Below are 22,496 nucleotides of genomic sequence, written 5' to 3' on the forward strand. Positions count from 1 at the left end.
ATCATTAAATATATGACTGTGTAGATGGGACCTGAGTGAATGTCTTCCTACAGGAATTTTAAATCTCAGGGATACTGGAGGAAAGATGACGAGGATGAGGTGGGGGTGGATCCAATCCATATAAGGCTTTATAACTGTGAATTATGAAACAAATTGCTAGCCAATGAAACTGTTTTAGTAAGATAGTTACATGTTCCTGGCCATCATAATGGTCACAGTAATTTGAACCCACTAAAGTTTCCTAATAATTTCCAAATGCAGCTCTTTGGCAGAAAGTGTTACACTAATCAAGGCACATGTAGCTGTAGCCAAAGCTAACATCTCCAGGAATAGGCAAAACATAAACCTGCATGCACATTTGTTGTTCACCGATAAGACATATATATGCTATCATACTACGTTTCAATATAATAAATACATTAGGTGTTACCACAGAACTGTGTTGCAAGATATCAAATATCTGTCTCTCATACACTCAAACATCAACCAAAAAAACTATCCTTAAAATGAAAGCTATTATGAACAGCTATTGATGGAAATATTAAACAGCATGGAGATTCTAACACATTCTGTTTTGCATTTTGAACAGTGCTAGACATTAAACTAAAATAATATCATATGATGTCATATCAGAATAATTGCCAACCATCTCCTGAGGTCTTCCAGATGTGAAATGAGTCTCTTTCTGTTCACTTACCTCAATATGAGAGGTATTCTTTTATTTTTGTTTCTTTTTTTTTTAAAGGCATCTTTTCTCAGAAATACTTATCACTTCATCAGGCTGCCTCATGATGCCAAGTCAGCATCTTTACAGAGTCAATGGAATTAGCACCACATGTGTTTTAGCAAGGAGACATGGAGATTGAAAACTGAATATAGCAATTAAAGGGAACTAATGACAGCAGCATCCAAGCTGCATGCAAATCATCTTAACTTATAGAAACAAATCAATGACCTAAAATGCAAATGTCCATAAAGAATACACCTTGTGCAAAGAGGTAATACCATTTTCAAACATTAAAACATTACTCACTTCCCACTCTTTCCTAAAGTCTCTGTAAGTCACCCACTTTGACATGGCCTAACACCCTTCTCTCTAATAATAATAATAATAATAATAATAATAATAATAATAATAATAATAATAATAATAATAATAATAATAAAAAAAACTTTATTTATACCCTGCCACCATCTCCCCAACGGGGACTCGGGGCAGCTAACATGGGGCCATGCCCAGAGCAATACAATAAAATAAAATATAAAACAGCATATCATAACACAATTAAAACAATACAATGGATGATAATATACATTACATCAAGAAATCAAAGAAACAGTAAGAACAAGGGCAGGCCGCATGAACACAAAGATAAAAACTCGGAGTGAGAGGGACAAAGGAGTACTCCACTTTGGACAGGGACACATGAAAATGGCACAGTCTGGAGGATAGATGTTGGGGGGGAGTAACAAAGAAATATATAGCAGTAATTACTCACCAAAAGCACAGCGGAAGAGCCATGTTTTCAGGTCTTTCCTAAAAGCTAACAGAGTGGGAGCTTGCCTGATTTCAATGGGTAGTGAATTCCATAGTCGAGGGGCCACGGCAGAAAAGGCCCTCTCCCTTGTACTCACAAGGCGGGTCTGGGATATAGGCAGTGGTGATAAAAGGGCCTCCCCGGATGATTGCAGAGATCGGGCAGGTTTATGGTAGGAGATACGGTCACGGAGGTAGGTGGGTCCCAAACCATTTAGGGCTTTATAGATGATGGTCTGCACCTTGAATTGGGACCGGAAGATGAACGGCAGCCAGTGGAGCTCCTTAAACAAGGGAGTGGATCTCTCCCTGTAACTTGCCCCCGTTATTAATCTGGCAGCTGAGCTCTCTAACCCCACAGTTTTTCCTATGCTTTTTATTTCTTGCTATTGCGAGCTATTACCTTATGATAATTTTTAATCATATCCTCTCACTTCAAAAACACCTTCTGTCCACTGATATGATGACATTTACACTCTTTCAATGCTTTCAAAACATTTGTTAAATAAGATATTTTGTGATGGCTCTTAGGGTACTGTAGGGGATATATTTTGACAGCACTGCCATGGCCAGGTTTGATATCAATTTAACTGCCATGGCTTGGTGAGGCACAAGAACTCTTTTGTGCCTCACCAAGACCTTTTGAAACCACAGTTCCCATGATTCCACAGCATTGTGCCACTGCAGTTAAATTGTATCAAACTGCATTGATTCTACAGTGTAGATATAATATAAGACAGTGGTTCTCAAACTGTGCTCCTCCAGATGTTTTGGACCTCAGCTCCCACAATTTCTAATATCTGATAAGATGGCTGGGATTTCTGTGAGCTGAAGTCCAAAACACCTGGAGGAGCACAGTTTGAGAAACAGTGTCATAAGAGAATGAGGACTTCTCCACACAAGCACAAAACCCCAAGTGGACCAGAAGTTGCTCCTGGATGTCCAGATGATGTCCATGGACTTCTAGTTTTAACACATGATGAACTGATTCAGCCCTGCATTAAGGAAAGTCAGGGAATGTGCTAGAGTTTTGCCAAAACTCCAGAGAAGCCTTGCATTTTGGGCAGAGTTTAAACAGAACTACTGGCTTGGTTGTGAATCAGCTTGGATTTTATTGTTTTTTAACAAGTGTATGAAGCTTCTTTACTGCTTCTCACAGAAACCCTCAAGATTATTAAATAGGAAAAGCAAAGTGGGAAGTGTAGCACTTTTAATTAAAAGGTGTATTTACAATATCACAGTTGATTTCTATTCCACTCTGAAAACATCAACATAGTATTCCTCTGTTTTCAACTGTAGGGCTCTTAATGGAAGGGTTGTAGTATTAAACAGGAATCCATAACTCACTTACCTCAGGTATCTGTCTTAGAACAGGAAGAATTTCAGTACACAGTTCTGAATGTAAATCCTTTAATTACTGACTCCATCAAACGTACATCATCGCTCACTGTACTGACATGAGTCATATCTGAGAAAGAGAGGGAGTATACAAGAGAAATGTCTTAAGTCATTTAGTGTCAGTAGAAATTACTGTGTGTGTGTGCACATCAACAGTACATTTATACACATGAACCCGGGAAATGATAGATTACATCACCAAGGCAGTGACTCCATTTGATGTTTCAGTGTATTAGACCTTAAATAAATTATGATTCATCATAAAGAATTACTCTATTACAGCTCAGGATGGTTTCTCATGTGCTAACCTGCACACATACATGAATTATCCTTGAGTATTTTGGATCTACCATAGATCTAACTTTTAAGTCAGCTCTGGACCAATCAGGAAATTAGGTTTGTGCTGACAATTCAAGCTCCACTGAATGTTTGCATAATATTTCAACAAATATTAAATTACCTTAAGAGCATATTTCCCTCTCATTCAGCCTTATTGTCACACAATGGTATATCTGTCAACAGAGGCATCCCCTCCAATTGTCCAAATTTGGCAGGAACAGTTTCAATCAATCCTTTTCATTATACTTTTTCATCAGCTTTTTAAAAGTCCCAGTTTAATCTCTCCTCTTCCCACATTCCACTTTATTCTCGACATTTTCTGTTTACTGCTAACTAAATTTAAGGTGCAAAAGTAGTTTGCACAAAATCATTTCAATGTACAAAGGACAGAAATGAGTGGAATCTTGTACCTTCTAGGAGGATAAGGTAAAATCAAACTGCTGCAGCCTTTCCTAGCCTGTATGTTTTTCCTCATTAATAACCTTTTCCATCTTGATCATGTTCTCATGTTGCTTGCCCAAACATATTCCAGTTCTCATCTGTGAAATGCTGGAAGGTATGAGAGTGATAACCAACTGAGTGAAACACCTCTAAGGCTAAGAATGCATTAGCTAGAAAAGAGCATTGTAAGTGAAGGCCCATTGCTGAACAAAGAAAATGAAAACGTTCCAGGTCAGCTATGAAAAAACGACCATTTAGTTTACTTCTTTTCCCTCTCTTGCAAAGTTTAAGACGATGCTGTTAAAATGGTGGAAGCTTCCTGAACACCATGCTATTTCTTCTATGTATATACACACACATGACTGTACTGTTAACTTAAATATAACATGGATGTCATAAAAAAAATAAAGAGAATGAATTCTGAGAAAGGTTTTTACTATTTTATAATTTAGAACATAAAAATGAAAAATAAATTTGTTTTCATAGCAATCATTTCGGTGGGAGTATAGTCAGGGGAACTGGAGGGAATTTTATGAGTAGAAGATGCTTTTTTCTTGCTCATATGTTCTTTTATGATGTTTTATTGAACAGTAACAGTGAATGGCTGAGACAAAGATATATATATATTTACAGGCCCTACTGTATTCAAGTTCATGATTCTATAAATAGTTTCAGGTAACATGGATAAATTTATACATTTATGTTCTGCCTTCAGTCCCATACTGAATCTCACAGAAAATGGTTTTGTTTTTGTTTCTTAAAAATACTCCATGATTTATTTTAAAGCCATAATAAGCAATAGGAGCCCACAATGGTGCAGCGGGTTAAACTGCTCAGCGGCTTAACTTGCTGACCAAAAGGTTATTGGTTCCAATCCTGAGAGCAGGGTTTGCTCCCACTGTTATCCCAACTTCTGCCAACCTAGCAGTTTGAAAACATGCAAATGTGAGTATTTATTTATTTATTTACAACATTTTTACCCCACCCTTCTCACCCGATGGGACTCAGGGCGGTTTACCACAACCAGCAAAACTCAATGCCAAACAGATCAATAAAAACAGCAACACATTTAAAACCATTAACAATAATCCATAAAATACATTAGTCAAGCTTAAAACATATAGTTACTTATTAATACCATTCTTCAAAGGAACCATTGCACATAAACCTAAGTTCAGACCATGTCAATACAGTACTTATTCATTAAATGCTTGCACACAAAGCCAGGTCTTGACATTCTTCCTGAAGCCCAGAAGAGTTGGGGCCTTCCGGAGGTTACTGGGGAGGGTGTTCCACAGCCGAGGAGCCACCACTGAGAAGGCCCTGTCCCTCGTTCCCACCAGCCGCACCTGCGAGGCTGGTGGGACAGAGAGCAGGGCCTCTCCAGATGATCTTAGTGTTCTTGATGGTTCATAGGAGGAGATACGTTCAAACAGGTATGTTGGACCAGAACCGTTTAGGGCTTTGTAGGTCAAAACCAGCAATTTGAGTAGAACAATAGGTACCACTCCAGCGGGAAGGTAACAGTGCTCCATGCAGTCATGCCGGCCACATGACCCTGGATGCATCTATAGACAACGCCAGCTCTCTGACTTAGAAATGGAGATGAGCACCAACCCCCTCAGAGTCAGGCACGACTGGACTGGACTTGATGTCAGGGGAAAACTTTTATCTATGTTTATTTATACCCCATGCTGTCTCTCTACAAAAGAAACTCTAAACCACTTACAATAAAACCAATGTAATACAATTTAAAAAATATACAAGCATTATATAGTCCTACTGATGTAGTCTCTTACTGCAAACATAAACCCAATCATTTCAAAAACCCTCAGGACTACTTCATAGGTCACACCATTTAAAACATAGTACAAAAGATTTATTTCAGACACTCTTGTACTCATTAATATATACAGTGTACACCACAAAAGTTTGACTATAAAGGTACGTGAAGACTATATCAAGTTTTTTTCAAGATAGCAAATGCCTACACTATATTGAGTCAGATTTTCTTCATAGGATTTTGTTTAGACTTTGGTCCATATAAAACAGTGGTTCCCAACCCGTGGGCCGGGGCCCACTAGTGGGCCACGAGACCCAAATTAAGGTGTGCGAGACATGCAGGGAAATTTGCAACTGCAAATGTGCCAGGGGTGCATGCCACCATTGGAGTGAGAGAGAGAAGGAGAGGAGAGAAGGAAGGAAGGAAGGAAGGAAGGAAGGAAGGAAGGAAGGAAGGAAGGAAGAGTCAGCGCATTGCCCTCACTAGGGCTTTCTCAGCTTCCAGACCAGGGGGGAGAAGGCTCATCCAGTGGCATGCAAGAGAGAGGGGGGAGAGAGAGGGAGAGGGAGAGAGAAGGCAGGAAAGTTGTTGAGCTCACCAGTGCTTTCTCAGCCTTGTGAGGCTTTCCAGGCCAGGGCGGAAGTGAGCGAGCGAGCGAGCGAGAGAGAGAGAGAGAGAGAGAGAGAGAGAGAGAATGAGACTCCCCCAAAGTTGGTATTACTATTGTTATTCTTGTTGTTGTTGTTGTTACTATTATCATTATTATCTCCCATTGCCACACATCAGTTGTAATGGGAAAGCAGCCTTTTATAAGACCCTGTTTAGTCCCCCAAAGTAATTATTATTATTATTATTATTATTATTATTATTATTATTATTATTATTATTATTAATAGCTCCCATTGTGAAACACAAGAGTTGTAATGGGAAAACAGCCCTTTGTAAGACCCTGTTTAGTACCCCAAAGTTATTATTAATATTGATATTATTAGCTGCCATTGCCAAACACAAGAGTTGTAAAGGGAAAGCAGCCCTTTGTAAGACCCTGTTTAGTTCCCCAAAGTAGTAGTAGTAGTTGTAGTTGTAGTTGTTGTTGTTAAAACTGTTAGGGACAGTTTCTTGGGTTTTGTGCTCCGCTTTTTGTATTTTTTTCTACCTCCCCTTCTTTTTTCTATCATGAACATTGACAAATTTCATGGATAATAACACAGCCCAACCAAAAAAAAAATCTTGGTGACTCTTTTTAGGCCTGTTCCTGGGGTTATTTGGGGTGCTGATTCAGAAAAGTGCATTGGATAGACCAGATCAGCTCTAGATTATTAAATATGGTTTTCTGTGGGCAAGCAGATGGCGACTACTTGGTGGCATATGTTCTGTATCAGAAACCAAAATTGAAGTGGTCTATCCAATGCAAATTTCTCAATCAGCACCTCAAATAACCAAACCACATCTGAAGTTGACCAGAAATGGATTCGTAACCCTTTTGGTGAACCCTGTTCAAAGTGATCCCTGGTCGAGTGGTCCCCGGTCAAAGTGGTCCCTGGTCAAAAAAAGTTTGGGAACCACCTATATAAGGCCATGCCAATCAAGCTGACATGAATTAAATTGAAAATATCCTAACATTGGAAATAACATTGGTTTGCATAGATTAGATATGCATCATTTTTTAAAAGTAGTTTGTTTTGGGTTTTTTGTACAAAATTGTCCTTGTTTGAGAAAGTGAAGTTTAGCTGAATCAATTCCTGGAGGACTCACTCAGATAATCTCAGCACCTTTCTTACTGGATGAACTGTAAGGAAACACTGTGGCTTCAGTCCAAAGCTAAGAGGCCGGGAAGTGGTGAATTACTAGCTTCAGCATTAAGAGTGCTAGAAAAGGAAACATGGGCTAAGAAAATAAGAGGACATAGGTACAAGCGAGCAATTTAGACAGCTTATCCAAAGTGGAAGTGAGACCTTAAATTAGGCAACGGTATTGAAAGCCCAACCTTATATTTGCTCCTGCTGTGGTTGAGAAATTTCCATCCTTCACACTTTGAAAGAGTGGAATGCTACAGACAGGGTCGCTATTGTAACCATCTAGCAACTCATGAATTATGTAAATGGCTAGGTTATATGCAGTTCAATGACTCCCCACGCTATAATCATGTTAAGACAACCTGTGTTGGAGTCTGTGTACCTGAAACAGTTTTCAACACTTCTGTTACACTATTTAATTATATGCAGCACAGCTTAAAAGGTACGGGTGATCTACTTTGTGAAAAATGATTCACATTTCAAATTATTCGTTGTTGTGGCATTTCACATATCACAAACCTAAAGCACTTATCAAGGAGTTTTCTTGGCAAGGTTTGCCTTCACCATCCTCTGAGGCAATGAGAGTGTGGCGTGCCCATAGTCACTCACCTGGTTTCCATAGCTGAGCTGGGATTCCTAAGCACAAAACATTATGCCATGATGTGACTGTCTTCAGTATGCTACAGGATTTCAGACTTGGTTGCTATTGGCAATTATGTTGCTATTGATGACATTATATATATTTATATCTCACCTCTCTCATAATCATAATTTATCAAGAAACACATTTTATGGCACTGTCACCACTTGAGGACAGTGTTTAGTCCCCCAAAGTAATAGTAGTAGTAGTAGTAGTAGTAATAGCATCATCATCTGGATCTAAGCACCACAACACCAAAGATCATGTGCTGCAGTGTGTTCTACATGAGCCACCCTGGCAGAGTATTCAGGGGAGAAAACCAAAGGTCAAGGTGGAGGAAAATACAGACACCCACCTAGTAGCAGGAGTGGGAGCGAACAAAATTCAACAGTTTAGAAAGGGTGGTTCTTAGAAGAATTTTCTATTTGCTGCAATTCTAGGGAAATACTGAAAGACCATAGATCATAATTATATTATTGACCAGAAAATTTCACTTCATAAAAATCTTAGAATTTTTTATTTTTAAAAACAAGCAAACACTGTATATCGACCCCAAGATTGCAAATACTGCAGTCCCTGAGTTACAAACATCTGACTAACAAATGACTCATAGTTAAGAACAAGTAGGAAGGGAAATTCACTCCTGAGAGTTATCATGGGGAAAAGGTGTCTCCACTTAAGCTTTCTCACCCATCCTTGTTTCCACAACAAACCATTTTTTTCAAAATCCAACTATCACAGGGATAGAAAGTGAGGTGAGATCTTCTGAAGGGTGTTAACCCTTCCATATGCTATCCCAAGCCTATATGTATGTGTGTGTATATATGCATAATTTAGCTGAAGTTTCACCTGTAACTCTACCTGTAAAATGTACCTGATCTAACTTACATACAAATTCAGCGTAAGAACAAACCTACAGAACCTACCTTCTTCATAACCTGGGGATTGCTTGTATATGTTTCAACTGCTAAAAACACCAGAAGTTCAAATAGGTCTTCAAAAATGAACTACCCATTCTACAACTCATACAGAACAGCAAACCAGAACAGCAGTAGTGAACTAACCATACAAATTACCTATTTTTCCATTGTGCTTTTTTTCTACTGGGATAGAAGAAATAAAAATAAACTACAGACTACAATTAGGAAGTAGAAATGTTAAAAGTCACTCCTTCCAAAACAAATCTACAATTTTAATTGACCCACTAACTAATCTTTGATGAGAAATTCTCAGCGTTGTCACACAGCTGCATAAAATACTTTCTTAGCACGTCAAACCTGGTTATCTTTCTCCCAAAGTCATTCAGTGTTAATGTTCAAACATCACTGTAGTTAATTGAAGTGAGTGCTTTTTTGACATGTCAACTCCTATTTCCAATTACTCTGAGGCCCCAAAGACTTTGTCTATAGCTTTAGTCCAAAAGAATCAACTTATCCCTAAGTGCAATTCTTGCTCCACCACACATAGAAGAAACAGAAAAATACAGAGAGGTAGGATGAATTCATGGACTTGAATGAAAGGTTAGCAACAGATAAATATGTACCAGCATCTGGGCTGAGTTAGGTTGACCGCATAATTGGGTTGACCGCATAATTGGGCACAGATATAACACACACACCATATGGAATTCCCCTTTTCTTGGTCTACCTCTCCCCATTTAAAACACTTAGATTTGTATCCCAAATATTAAACAAGGCTAACATTGCTGTACTCTGTCTGCATCAATATACTTCTCATCAGCTAAGTAAATAAGAGAACTAGAGCCATTACAGCTTACTGTAATCCATACAGAAGAGCCCAGGCTGCCATTTTCCCATTATGCTGCCCTTACATCTTTGGCAGCTGGAGCCAGTACTCTAGTGATGGGGTCAAGGGCCATGCTCTAAATCTACGAGTGCCAAGATGTATAACATCAACTCTAATGCCCAGAAGAAGAAACTACTGATGCAGAAGGTCATTAATTGCCAGTTTCTCTGTATTACAAGAGGCCTGGAAAGAAATCCCCACAAAAAAGATAGAGGTGTAGGGACACATTCTGACCCTTGAATCAGCAGGGGATTACACAGAAGGCTGAGGCAGTCAAACGTTAAATAAAAGGGCAAATACATATTCCCTGAAATGTGGTTCAGTGAATACATGTGTTACATTTTCAGGATAATTCTAAAATAACATCTAAGAAGATTTTAAGAACAAGATGCATAATACATGGTATGAAAAAGCCCACTAGTACAAAATCATTCTTATATACGGTTATTCATATGAAAAGGAATTCCTTGCTTCCTTCTGAAGTTTTACATAGAAATACCTACAGATAGAGGGTGCATCTATGAGTCACACTTAATGATGTTGTTGGCTGGTAGGGGACAGCAATTATGTCTTATTTTACATTCTATCCTATTCATCAGTTAAATTTGATAAGAAAAATACAAGGAACTTAGTGCCCATACCCTGTATTGTATGTGTGTGTGGAACTGTGTGAAAATTTCAGATGATGGTTTCAATTGGGAATATATCATGAGGGAATTTAATAAACCCCTTCTCCATCTTCGTTGTATCAATTTCCTTCTCACCTCTACTTTTAAGTCTGCTTTTAAACATGAAACAAGACACCTGAAGATCTGGCTGAGGATCTGCTGTGGTATTTAGCTCTAAAAGTTCATAATGCTGGAGAAAATAGTCAATATACCTAGAAGGCGAAAGAAGTATGATGACCCTTTTTACCTTTTCTGGTAGAATTCATCATCATTTTTTATTTCATTCATCTAGTTGAGTGTGAGTTTACAAACACTGTTTTGCACATACAGTAGAGTCTCGCTTATCCAACCTTCTATTATCCAAAGCAGTCTGCCTCCTGCCCGAATCCACAGCTCTTTCTCTAGGTAGCAAGGACTGAACTTTTTACAGATTTAATTTCTTCCAATGTTGTTACTGCAAGTTCATTTTATGCAATTTTATCTTATTTGTAGTCAACTTGTTAGTAGCCAATATTTTTATAGTCAATATTTTCAATACATTGCAATGTTTTGATGCTAAATTCATAAATACAGTAATTACTACATAACGTTACTGTGTATTGAACTGCTTTTTCTGTCAATTTGTTGTAAAACATGATGTTTTGGTGTTTAATTTGTAAAATCATAATGTAATTTGAGATTTAATAGGCTTTTCCTTAATCCCTCCTTATTATCCAACATTTTTGCTTATCCAACGTTCTGCTGGCCCGTTTATGTTGGATAAGTGAGACTCTACTGTACATGCTTTGTTTGAGTTTCACTTCAAAATATTTGTTTTGGTTCTTCAGGCAATTAACAGTGGTTCCCAATCTTGGGGTCCCAGATCTGTCTACACTCCCATTATACTCAGCCATTATAGTTAAAGGATCAGAAATGGCCACCTTTTTACTGCTACCAGCCCTCAGTTCTGAGAATAATGGGGGCCATTATTGAGCAACAACCACACTAAGAAACAGCTTTTCTTGTGATGCTCAGTGGCATTCACAGTAGTTGATTAGATGAACATAGGTGAATATAGAATTAGCTATATCACTGTACAGATAAAAGGTTTTCCATTTTCACTATAGTACTGTAAAGCATAACATTATTTTATGCCCTCTATCTCCATCTTCATTGTGCTGTTTTACTCCTGCCTGGCTAGATGACTGTGGTGGCCCCCTCAAATGCTCAAAAAGGCAGTGTGACATCCTCCTGTGCAACATATAAGAATTCCTCAAAGGAATTATGGAAAAGGAATGGTTGGCATTAGACAATGTGAGAGACTCACAGTTCTGCCTTTATGTAAACAACACTTCAACACATGTAGGAAAATGGTTGGCAGTAATGGCTGAAATGAATAGCTGACAACTAAGTAAAATCTTCATTCACAGACTTTATGCAAACCACAACATTTTGCAACCCACAACATTCTGAGAAAAGAACAAGATGGCACTCTTCTCCAATCCATGTGACTAAAGACTGCCAAACTTCTTACTACAATGCTGAAAACAGCTGCTGCCACACCTCAAGACAGCAATGTGGCACCCAAAACTCTATCATCCCCAAGAAAGGGGGTAGCTTAGAGATACAGGGTTGAAAGGGGGAAATGATTAGGGTTGTGCATTTGTCTGAAATGACTTGCCGCTTGTTTGTTCCATTTGTATGTCCCCATTTCTGTTTCTGTCTGCCTCTGATGGAAATGAGTGCCTATATGAATGGGCTTTTCCATAAGGCCTGAAAAAATTTCAGGCCTTGGGTGGCAAAGTGCCAGGCCCTGTGAGATGGACCTACAGTCAAGCGCTCAATGGTAAGCCCAGCAGCCAGGGCCTACTATCAAGCGCTCGATGCTCATAGGCCCATCTCACAGGTTCTATGAGCATCGAGCATTCAGAGCTCGACTGTAGGACCTGCGAGCTAGGCCTACGAGCCATCGAGTGCTCGATAGCTCATAAGCCTGGCTTGCAGGGCCTATAATTGAGTGTTCGGTGCTCGACAGCAGGCCCTGCAAGCCGGGCCTATGAGACATTGAGTGCTTGATGCTCGTAGGCCAGGCAGGCAGGGCCTACGAGCATTGATCAACCGGCGCTTGTCTGAAGGCCCTGCAAGCCAGGGCCTACAGCCAAGTGACAAAAATCAGCCGACCAAATGGCTACAGTTTTTTAAATTTTATTTCACTGTTTCTATTGTTCCCGTGGGGTTGTACTGTTCCAGGCAATCTGAATAGATGAAACAGTACAAAACCACGAATGAAACAGATGAAACAGGATTCGAGTCCAACTCTAGCAATGATCCTCTGAAAAACTGTCTCATTCTGCCCAATGTTAGAACTGACTTTGTGCAGACTTTCAATAAAGCATAAAGAAAACAACTAAACTATTTTAGTATTTTAAGCATTGCCTCTTTATAATTAGTGGAACAATTTTAGTGTTTTTCTGCATCTATAGAACTGTAAATCTTATTGGAAAACATTGAAAGGAGAAAGCACAGCAGGAGACCATTCCCCTAGGCTGATGATTTGAACACAATTTAGTTTACAGTTAACTCACAGCATGATTTCTATAATGTCCTTTATCACCTATGAAGCCATTTCCTTCTTACTTATTATCATTATCCATAATAAGACAAGAAAAGATGTTTTGATGCAAAACAAGACAAAATTATTTGCACACCAAAACAACTATCTTTTCAATCATTTAAAAAGATTGCTTCCTTTACATCTGCAAAATAAAACAGGTAGAGAAGGAAGAACAATGAAGCCTTGCATTTCTAATTTGGGCAAAGCAATCAAAAATTTGTTCCAATACAGTTTGCTTGTTTTACTATCATAACTTTTATCTGACACTTGTTTATGGACAAGAAGAACGTGTTTGAGATAGTAAACACATCTCATTGTTTATTTTACTTTTTTTTAAAAATCTATGTATTGCCTTTTATCAATTTCAGCTTTAGCTTTCCATATTTTGCACTATACATTTATACCAAACAGTGCATCATGCATAATACACACACAAATATTAGCTTATTAAAATCATGATTGCTGTTAAGGTGACACTGTAGAATACCTATGAGGTATATTTCAGTTTGTTGACATCAAACTCTATAAACCTGGGATTTCAATATTTAAATGGAATGCAACCAAGATTGATGTGTCACCACAGTCGGATCTGACATCTCTGAGAAGAGGTGCGGTTATTATACCAGAAATGCACTCTGGGCACTTGAACTAACTTGGTATTTGAATTAACTGCATTGCTTCTAAAGTTAAAAGGATGAGCTAAAGGGGGACAGTACAGTACAGAAACAGTATGTAAAAATTACAGTTAATGGTCAATTCAACCTTGACTGTAAAGGCTTATCTACACTGAACCGTTTAGCTCGATGTAAATCCACTCCAGATTTCTGCTGAATCTGTGGTCACTGTGCAGAAGGCCCAGGACCTCATCTCATGTTTCAGTTTACTTGCCCTCCTCCAATTCATTGCTGATGACAGACATGGATTTAAAACAAAAATTTATTCTCTGCTGCATAAACTATTCAAGCAATCTCTAATCTCTCTGGGAAATGTTGATGTTTTGTGTCTGCAGAACACAACTGTTCCATAAGCAAATTGCACTAAAGTGTTAAATTTTCTAAGATGCTATACAGTTCTTCTTGGTAATCTCTTTAACTATCCTCCTCAAACCCTGGCAATTCCAATTTGAGAGCCATTAAGGTCAGAAAAGAAATCTAAATATATACAAAAATGTTGATATGGGCAGTCTATTTTCCAACAGTCTCTGTCCTCACAAGTCCTCTTTGAGGTCACTGAGTAGGTGGAGACACAAGAGCAATGCCAAATGTACTGGTGGAGTCAGCAAACACAGTAGGCTGTTACCAAAGATTCCACTGAGGGAGGAGAGGGACAAGAAATCCAAAAATGATTTGTCTTCGATGAACGTTAGTTGCTTTAAATACACAAGGGAAAATGCAAGTATAAATTATAAAAATCCTGAATGCTGGCCTGCCAAGTTCCACTGATGTGGCATCTTTACTGGTTTTCAATCCTGGCTTCAGCTTTTCTTGGAATTCTTCCTTTTCCCACCACAACATCAATTAGTTAAGGCAAGTCCTTGAAGGGTTTTGCACTTTAGTATGGTGTCTATTTCTTTTCTCTCCTTCCACCCATGATCTAACTTTTTGTAGATTGGGCGGGGGGGGGGGGGGGGGGAGTAATGTCTGGACAATCACAAACACAGACACACACCACCCATTCCAGCCTGCCTATGGTGAATTTCTGATGATGTGTATATTTAATAGGACTTAGATGCCCCAGCAACTCTTGCTGAATCATTTGCCATAAGAAAATTTGCATTCCAGAGGATAGCTCATAATACCTCAAAGAATCAGATGCTGGGGTAATTTTGTAGGATTCAGAGATTAGTAACCTGTACTGCTAACTTTTCCTAGCTTCAGGGGGGAAAATAAGAGAACCTGAGGTAACCCTGATTCTAAATAAACATTGGTCTTCTATTCTCTTCCTCCTTCCTTTATAGCACAAACAAAATGTACATCTAAAAATAAGCTATGTAATCACTTACAGCAACAAGAGATTTTGTTACAGAAAGCCACCCACTTGAACACTGCCTGTCTCAGCATCCTATTGTATATCCAGAGAGCTAAAAACAAATAAATAAAATGACAGGAGGCACAACATAATTGGGTTTAGCTTTCTTAGGCTTTCCCCTAATGAACTTTGGACTGTGATGCATCAAACAGACAACTGTCTCGTATTTTCAATTTTAACAAGAAATGATGGACTTGGGGAACAATCACACAGACCTTATATAAATCAACATTCTCCTATTCCTTCCTCATTTTCTACACATTGCTTTGTAATCCTTTTATCTAATATATACACAGAGACCACCCAGCAGCAGCCGGGATCTTCCACTATCTGTCTTAAAAATTTAATACCCGAATTAAGGAAAGGTAACAAACAAGGTGAAAGCACATCAAGTGCTCGTTTAATATGAAATCCAACATCACCTCATTTTGACTTGTGATACCTTGTATTTCAGAATCTCCAAAGTATGAAAAATGCAAAACTATTAATACCTTAAAACATAAGAAAGTTCATATTAAGTCAAACAAAATGCCTAAATCTTGACCAATATTTTGTTTACATAGATGACAACCTGTTGCCAACTGGAAATCCACTTCTTCTCATCAAGTGTAGGATAAATGAATCACAGTACTCTGAATTCAAATATAAAAGCAAATTGTGATCTGCTCGAAGTCAAAAACAGAGTACAGTATTAAAAGTGACTTCTGCAAAAACCAAAAACATTTCATTAACTTTTGCAACCAAATGAAGCTTAAAATTCTGTTTTACTTTGACACTGCAAAGGGAAAACATGTCTACTCAATCCTTTCATGCTCAGGAGTGGTTTTGCAGAGAGAAATCTATGCATCCTAGCATATATGTTTTATTGAAGACAAAGGGTATCAAAATTCTAAAACAAAGAATCTAGAATGTGCATTCAAGAGTAAATTAACCTCTCGAAACATTTTACTTCACTGCCAGGTTCCTCTTGGCACTCTGAGAGTAAGTACCTATCTCTACATGTGAGCCACAGAGTGTCCTACTACCAATGGTGTAGTAGCAGATTTCGACTGTGTGGGTCCTCAACATGAGAGTGACATTTCCAAGGAGAGTTTTTAAAATACATGTAGCTCTGCTGATCCTTTTAAAAATCCCTTGTGTACAGTTTTTCTCTCTACCAAAAACAGACCTGTGATAAAGATTCTGGCACGCTCAATACAAAGTACCCTAAAATGCATGTGACATAACCAAGGGGTAGTTAACAATGCATCATTGTTGGGGAAATCCATTTCTTTTCCAATGCAGCTAAAACCAGAAGGAACAGGGGAGTCCAAGCAGGATGGCAGATCAGCAAATCTCCTAATGATCAAATAGTACCAAAGCTTTAATCCTAGAAGCCCTGGCTTGACTATACCATTGACTATCACTTTTTTTCTCATGTCAGGAGTGACTTCAGAAATTGCAGATCACTTCTGATTTTAGATAATTGGCTGTCTCGAAGGGTGTTGCCCAGGGGATGCCCGGATGTTTGATGTTTTACCATCCTTATGGGAGGCTTCTCTCTTGTTCCCGCATGGGAACTTGGAGTTGACAGAGGGAGCTCACCTGCTCTCCCCAGATTCAAACTGCCAACCTGTTGGTCAGCAGTGCTGCCAGCACAAGCGTTTAACCCACTGTGCCAATAGGGGCTCCTGACTATTACTAAAGAAAGTATATTTAGTCCATTGCATCCCCACAAACACTCCAATTAATCCTCGGTCCTCTCACTTTTCAACTGCTTTTAAATGGTCCCAGTTTCTCTCGATTCTGCCTACTTTCACACTTTGTTATCCGCTTACTTCCACTATGCAAAATGAATTCCATGTACAAATTCATTTAGATTCATTAACATGTAAGGAAAGATGAGAGGAGGAATCTTCCTCTCCCCAGTAAGTGAAGGCAAAACTCCTAGCATGTTGAGTTCTTCTGAATAACTGTTGTGATCTTAACCACATTTTGAGGATGCTTGGCCATACATGTCCCAGTTTTCATCTGTAAAATGTTGGAGGGCATGCCATAGTGCTGTACATCAATGTTGGTTAATCCTGTGATTCTAAGTCCTTGGCTTTTCATTATAGACTTGATTCCCTAGAATCTCAACTATTGACCATTTTGAAAATGGCTTCTAGGAGGCAAAATGGACTAAAGGCTAAGTAAGAATCATGGGTTTAAGGCTCTAGCTAAACAAAACAAATGACATTGCAGCTTTAAAAGAATTACCCTGTTTTATATTATGTTACATATTATACATTTTACTATTCTCCTTTCGCCTCAAGTAACATTATAATAGCAATTTCACTTGACTGTGTTTTTATTTCTGAGACTTAATTTAGCATGAACATTAAAACAAATAGAAAATTTATGGTTTGATTCTTTGGAGTCTATTTGAAATGATATACAGCAAATATTTCAATAGTCAAAATCTATAGATACAGTCTCAGATATAAAATTTTCAATCAACAATGGCTTCTACATCATGAACTTTGTACTTAGAGAACAATGTTTTAAGTAGACATAATACAGAACATTCTATTGGTAAAAGATGGCAAATCTTTATGGCTCTTACTTCAACATGATCAAATGAATCTTAATGAAACATGCTTGCATTCTACACTGTTAACATCCACTTCTTATTCCTATGTCTGCCTTAATGACAAATTGGGCATGACTTCTCAGAGTCTAATTACATAGACTGTGCCTGCTTATGTATCTAATGTTGAAATTATTTTTATCACACTGGCTTTTATCATTTATATGTAATGCCAGTTAAGGTTTTGTCAGTAAAATCCCATATATGTTATTCAGAAATCCCACCAAGTTCAGTGATGTTCAACAGCATGGAAATGTTCGAAGGGGATTGTTTATGTGTTTATGTCTTAAAGTCATCTGTTTACTTACAGTGACCCGAATAAATTTCATAGAGTTTTATTACACAAGGAATATTCAGGGCTGGTTTTTCCAGGTTCTTCCTCTGAAATACAGCCTGGAGCACCTGGTATTCATTGGCAGTCTCTGATCCAAGTACTAGCCAAAGCTGACCAGTTTAGCCTTGCTTCTGAAATCATATGGGATCTTGGAAGCTAAGCTTATTTACTACAGTCATAATTTATTTGATTATGTTATCAAGCTTTTTTTATTCTTTCCTTATGTTATGTGTCTACTTATTAGGAGTGTAAGCCTCTGGTTAAGCTCTATGAGGAGCGGCTTAAAGAGCTGGGCATGTTTAGCCAGCAGAAGAGAAGGCTGAGACGAGACATGATAGCCATGTATAAATATGTGAGGGGAAGTCATAGGGAGTAGGGAGCAAGCTTGTTTTCTGCTGCTCTGGAGACTAGGATGCGGGACAATGGCTATAAACTACAGGATAGGAAATTTCACCTGAACATCAGGAAGAACTTCCCCACTGTGAGGGCTGTTTGGCAGTGGAACTCTCTCCCCTGGACTGTGGTGGAGGCTCCTTCTTTAGAGGTTTTTAAGCAGAGGCTGGATGGCCATCTGTCGGGGGTGCTTTGAATGCAATTTCCTGCTTCTTGGCAGGGGGCTGGACTAGATGGCCCATGAGGTCTCTTCCAACTCTATTATTCTATGATTCTATAATTCAATGCTATGTCTTATTAACATTTCTATACAACAAATGGCACATCAACTAGCTGTTGAAGGAACATCTTAATACCTTAAGCATTGGCCTAAATTAGGCATCCTGCTAATCTTCAACTCAGCACAATTTGAAAAAGCCTCATCAAGCATTGGTGTTATGTACTTTTTCTTGCCTCTGGTGTAATTACAAGGAGAAGTTCTTCCAATATTTGCTTAACCACAGTTCGTTTTATCCCAACTGATAAATTGTGATTAATGTTAATTATAGGTTTCTTGAAATTAGTTAGCTTAAAATCAGGACTAGCTGGTGGCTTCTGCATCAATCAAATGGTAAAACTGTTCCAGATTTTAATCAGATAATTTAAAGCACTCTTCTGTGCGCTAAATCTAGTTGAGGGATATCATTTAGTATTTTGGACAGCTCCTTTTAAAACCTGGACTAAAAGCCGGTAGCAGATTTACCATCCCACTGGCAAGGAAACTACCAGACACTTACTTCTTAAAAGCATACCAAGGTAAGGTTAATTAAACGCAGAAGCAAATTGCCAAGTTTGAGCCTTGCAGCTACAAAAGCATCAAGATAACAGAAGGCATGTAAAAATAATTCAAATTCTTTTCTCCTTCATGCAGCTTTCAAAGATTAATTTAAGGCGTTGGTTTTAACTTTTTAACTTCAGATTTTGTAGACTGGGATAACCAAGAGATTACATGTCTTTCTATGAACCTGTCCCACTACTAAAATCTAGAGGAGAAACCCTTCCCTCCTGGGGCCATGACTAGCTGCAGAAGCACCTAGGAAAATACTCTCAAACTTTAGAACATACTCACTTTAGAATTATAATTGGCTCTCCTTGCTTGGCATTTGGAAAAATTGTGAACCATCTCTGTAACGTACTTTGTAATTATTTCCACAATTTTTAAGGACTCGATTAATTTTATTATTATTATTATTAGGAGAAAACTTCATCAGTGTTAATTCTATTTCGTAGAATCTTTTCCTTAAAAAAGAAGAAGACTCTAAATGTATTAGAGATGAAATACACAAAAGAGAAAAATAATAGGAACAATGTACCATATACTGCAAAGCTCCTCCTCCATGAACAAAATATAGGGATAACCAGGTACCAAGCTGCTGATTCTTGAACTCTAGTCCTCTGAGCCCCCTTCCACACAGCTGAATAAAATCCCAAATTATCTGCTTTGAACTGGAATATATGGCAGTGTGGACTCAGATATCCCAGCTCAAAGCAGATATTGTGGAATTTTTTGCCTTGATATTCTGGGTTATATGGCTGTGTGGAAGAACCCTAAGTGTTTTGACTTCAACTCCTAGAAGCCTTAGCTGCTTTGGCCAATGATTGCAGATTTTGGATCTGAAGTCCAAAGCAACTGAAAGACCAGAGCTCGGGAAAAACTGAAATGGAATAAATATCCATTAAGCTGAATAATCCAATAAGCTGAAAATATCCCGTTAATACTTCATCTAGATATTGTTTTTTACAGCTTTACAGCAAAAACTATTATATATAAATATTATAAATAAATTATAAATTAAGATAGCCCTTTTTGTTAAAATCACATACATGCATCTGTTTTAGGTTAGAATTTAAAAATCTGACAAAGTGCTTAGGTTACTACGTTTCCTTCTTCCATTCCTCCTCAAGCTAAAGACAGATGGGAACCAAGAATGCAAGTCCTTCTAGAGCTGATGCTTGCTGAGCTGTTCAATATGAGAAGCTGCTTTCTTAGCTGTAACTGTTATCCATATTTTCTATACATGTATTTCCCCTTCCTGCCTTCCCACTGACAGGGTGATGAATGAAAACTAGCGGTGAGGCAGAAGATGAAACAGCATGAGCTCCAGGTGCTGGAAGCAGGGAGAGAGAACCTGACATAATTTTTCTTCTTGAACACATTATCACATTCTACGAAAAAAAATCCCCTTTTCCATTGCGCTTTATACCACAATACAAATGCTCCACTTCATCTGGAAAAAGAAATAAGCCTCCAAGGACAAAACTCATGGACAGGAGCCAGGATGGCTCTAAGGCAAACATTACACCACAACAAATGACCATTTCAGGTGCATAGTTCTATTTTCATGGTATAGACCTGGCATAGCAACAAAACCTTGGAAGAGGGGAGGGATCCATATCACCATTTTTCTTGCTGCAGGTATATAGCAGCTGATTCTGGCCTAACCCTTCAAACTAGGTCGTATCTTTGCTAAGTAATGGTAGACATGTTTTAAGCTGTCTGAAAAGATTGTGTGAGCCTGCAGAGCTAAAGGCCTGCCTTTGAGTCATCAGCCCTGACATAAACCCAATTAAATTAAGCAGGGGACTTGCATGTTCGCTGAACCTTTTAAAAAGCTGACTTCCCATAAGGTTATTTTCATGGGGTCCCTTACAGCTGAAGAGGCAACTAGAGTTTTAAAAAGAAAAAAGCAACTGTTAAAGGAAAAATTATAATAATTAGTGAAAACATTTACACAGCACATAGTAGAGTGTTCACACAGAAGTTCACACAACAATCCTGGCTCGTCTGCATAATTATCCCTATATTATCCAGCAAGAAAGGCTTGCCCAAGGCAACTCATTGAGCTTGTGGCAGATGTTAAGATTCAAACTGGAGACATGCTTTGGAGCTAAGATATTTACCCATCATGGCTTAATGGTAAAAATGATACATGATATGTGAAAAATTACACAAATATTTAATACTCATTTAAAAAGCACCCTGAATTAAACAACAAGTAATGACTAAGAAAACTTCAAATGTAGGTAAGTGTCCATGGAAAAGCATCTTCAAACAGAATTGGACACTAGCTGGTAATACTAGGCCAATCTGCTTATTTTCCTATGATTTATATAATTATACCCACAGTGTTTTCCTAAAATAGGCATTGTGGAATGGTCTGCCCACAATTTAGAAACATAATCAGTGAGTGGCGTCCCAGTCGGAAGCATTGAATACTTTAAATAGTACGTCCTACTGCTTTAAAATGGTGTGCAGCGGGTTATTTTGGACCCTGTGAATCTGAAGAGAGGAGAAGAGAAAGAAACAAATTAGGTGCAACAAGATCAAATGCCCTGCCATGATCATAAACTGGGTTAAAGGCATAGCCAGTGTGGTAAACTAATAAGACAGGATCTGCAAAGCCATAATATGCCCCTGGTGGGAATATATGCAAAACTAGTGCTTGAGACATGAAGCAAAGTTTATTTACATAAAAGCAGCCACATGGGTGTGAGTTAGGAGAAAGGTGATCCAGTACAGAACATTTTAGAGAACACAGACAGGTGACCTGATGCCCTTTAGATATATGTTCAATTACACCTCCTATCAGTTTCAGTTACCATGGCCAATGATCAGGGAATATGGAAATTATAACTTAAAGCATCTAGAGGGCACAGGGCTGCCTATGCTTGTTATATAAGTTTAATTAATTTTGATTAAATACTACAAACCCTTTTTGTCTTTTTTCTTTCCTTCATTTATGTTACTATAGAATAAAAGGAAAGCTCTCTAAGCAGACAAGCTGTCTGGTCTGTGATTTGCAGATTAGCAAAAGAAGACAGTAAGGGGTTATGAAATCTACTCAAGGTCAAGAAAGCCAAGAATAGACAGGACGTAATAAGGGGGGCTCTCTCTCCTTTAACAGGAATATGATTTAAAAGAAAATGCAGGCACATCTGATTTATCTAATTATATTGCTGCATACATTTCTACCATCTAGACAGATCTGCTTCATAGAGCCTTTCCACATTCATTTGCTTGGAAGGTAAAACAAATGGTAACTTTAAAATCAGAAGCAACCTGTCCTTCATTTCGGCCCTGGCCTACTCAGAC

At 38.3% G+C, this 22,496-nt stretch overlaps 1 long non-coding RNA gene across 2 annotated transcripts in view; it reads right to left on the reverse strand.

The window, feature by feature from the left end:
- Positions 1 to 22,496, reverse strand: part of LOC103278564 (RNA-directed DNA polymerase from mobile element jockey) — a 406,813-nt gene that overhangs the window by 255,446 nt on the left and 128,871 nt on the right. For both annotated transcript variants that reach the window (XR_010006105.1, XR_010006102.1), the window contains exon 4: positions 2,889 to 3,005. This is a non-coding gene — a long non-coding RNA (RNA-directed DNA polymerase from mobile element jockey). The remainder of the gene's footprint in view (positions 1 to 2,888; positions 3,006 to 22,496) is intronic.

This window comes from Anolis carolinensis, chromosome 4 (genome assembly GCF_035594765.1).
Source record: "Anolis carolinensis isolate JA03-04 chromosome 4, rAnoCar3.1.pri, whole genome shotgun sequence".
Taxonomy (NCBI): domain Eukaryota; kingdom Metazoa; phylum Chordata; class Lepidosauria; order Squamata; family Dactyloidae; genus Anolis; species Anolis carolinensis.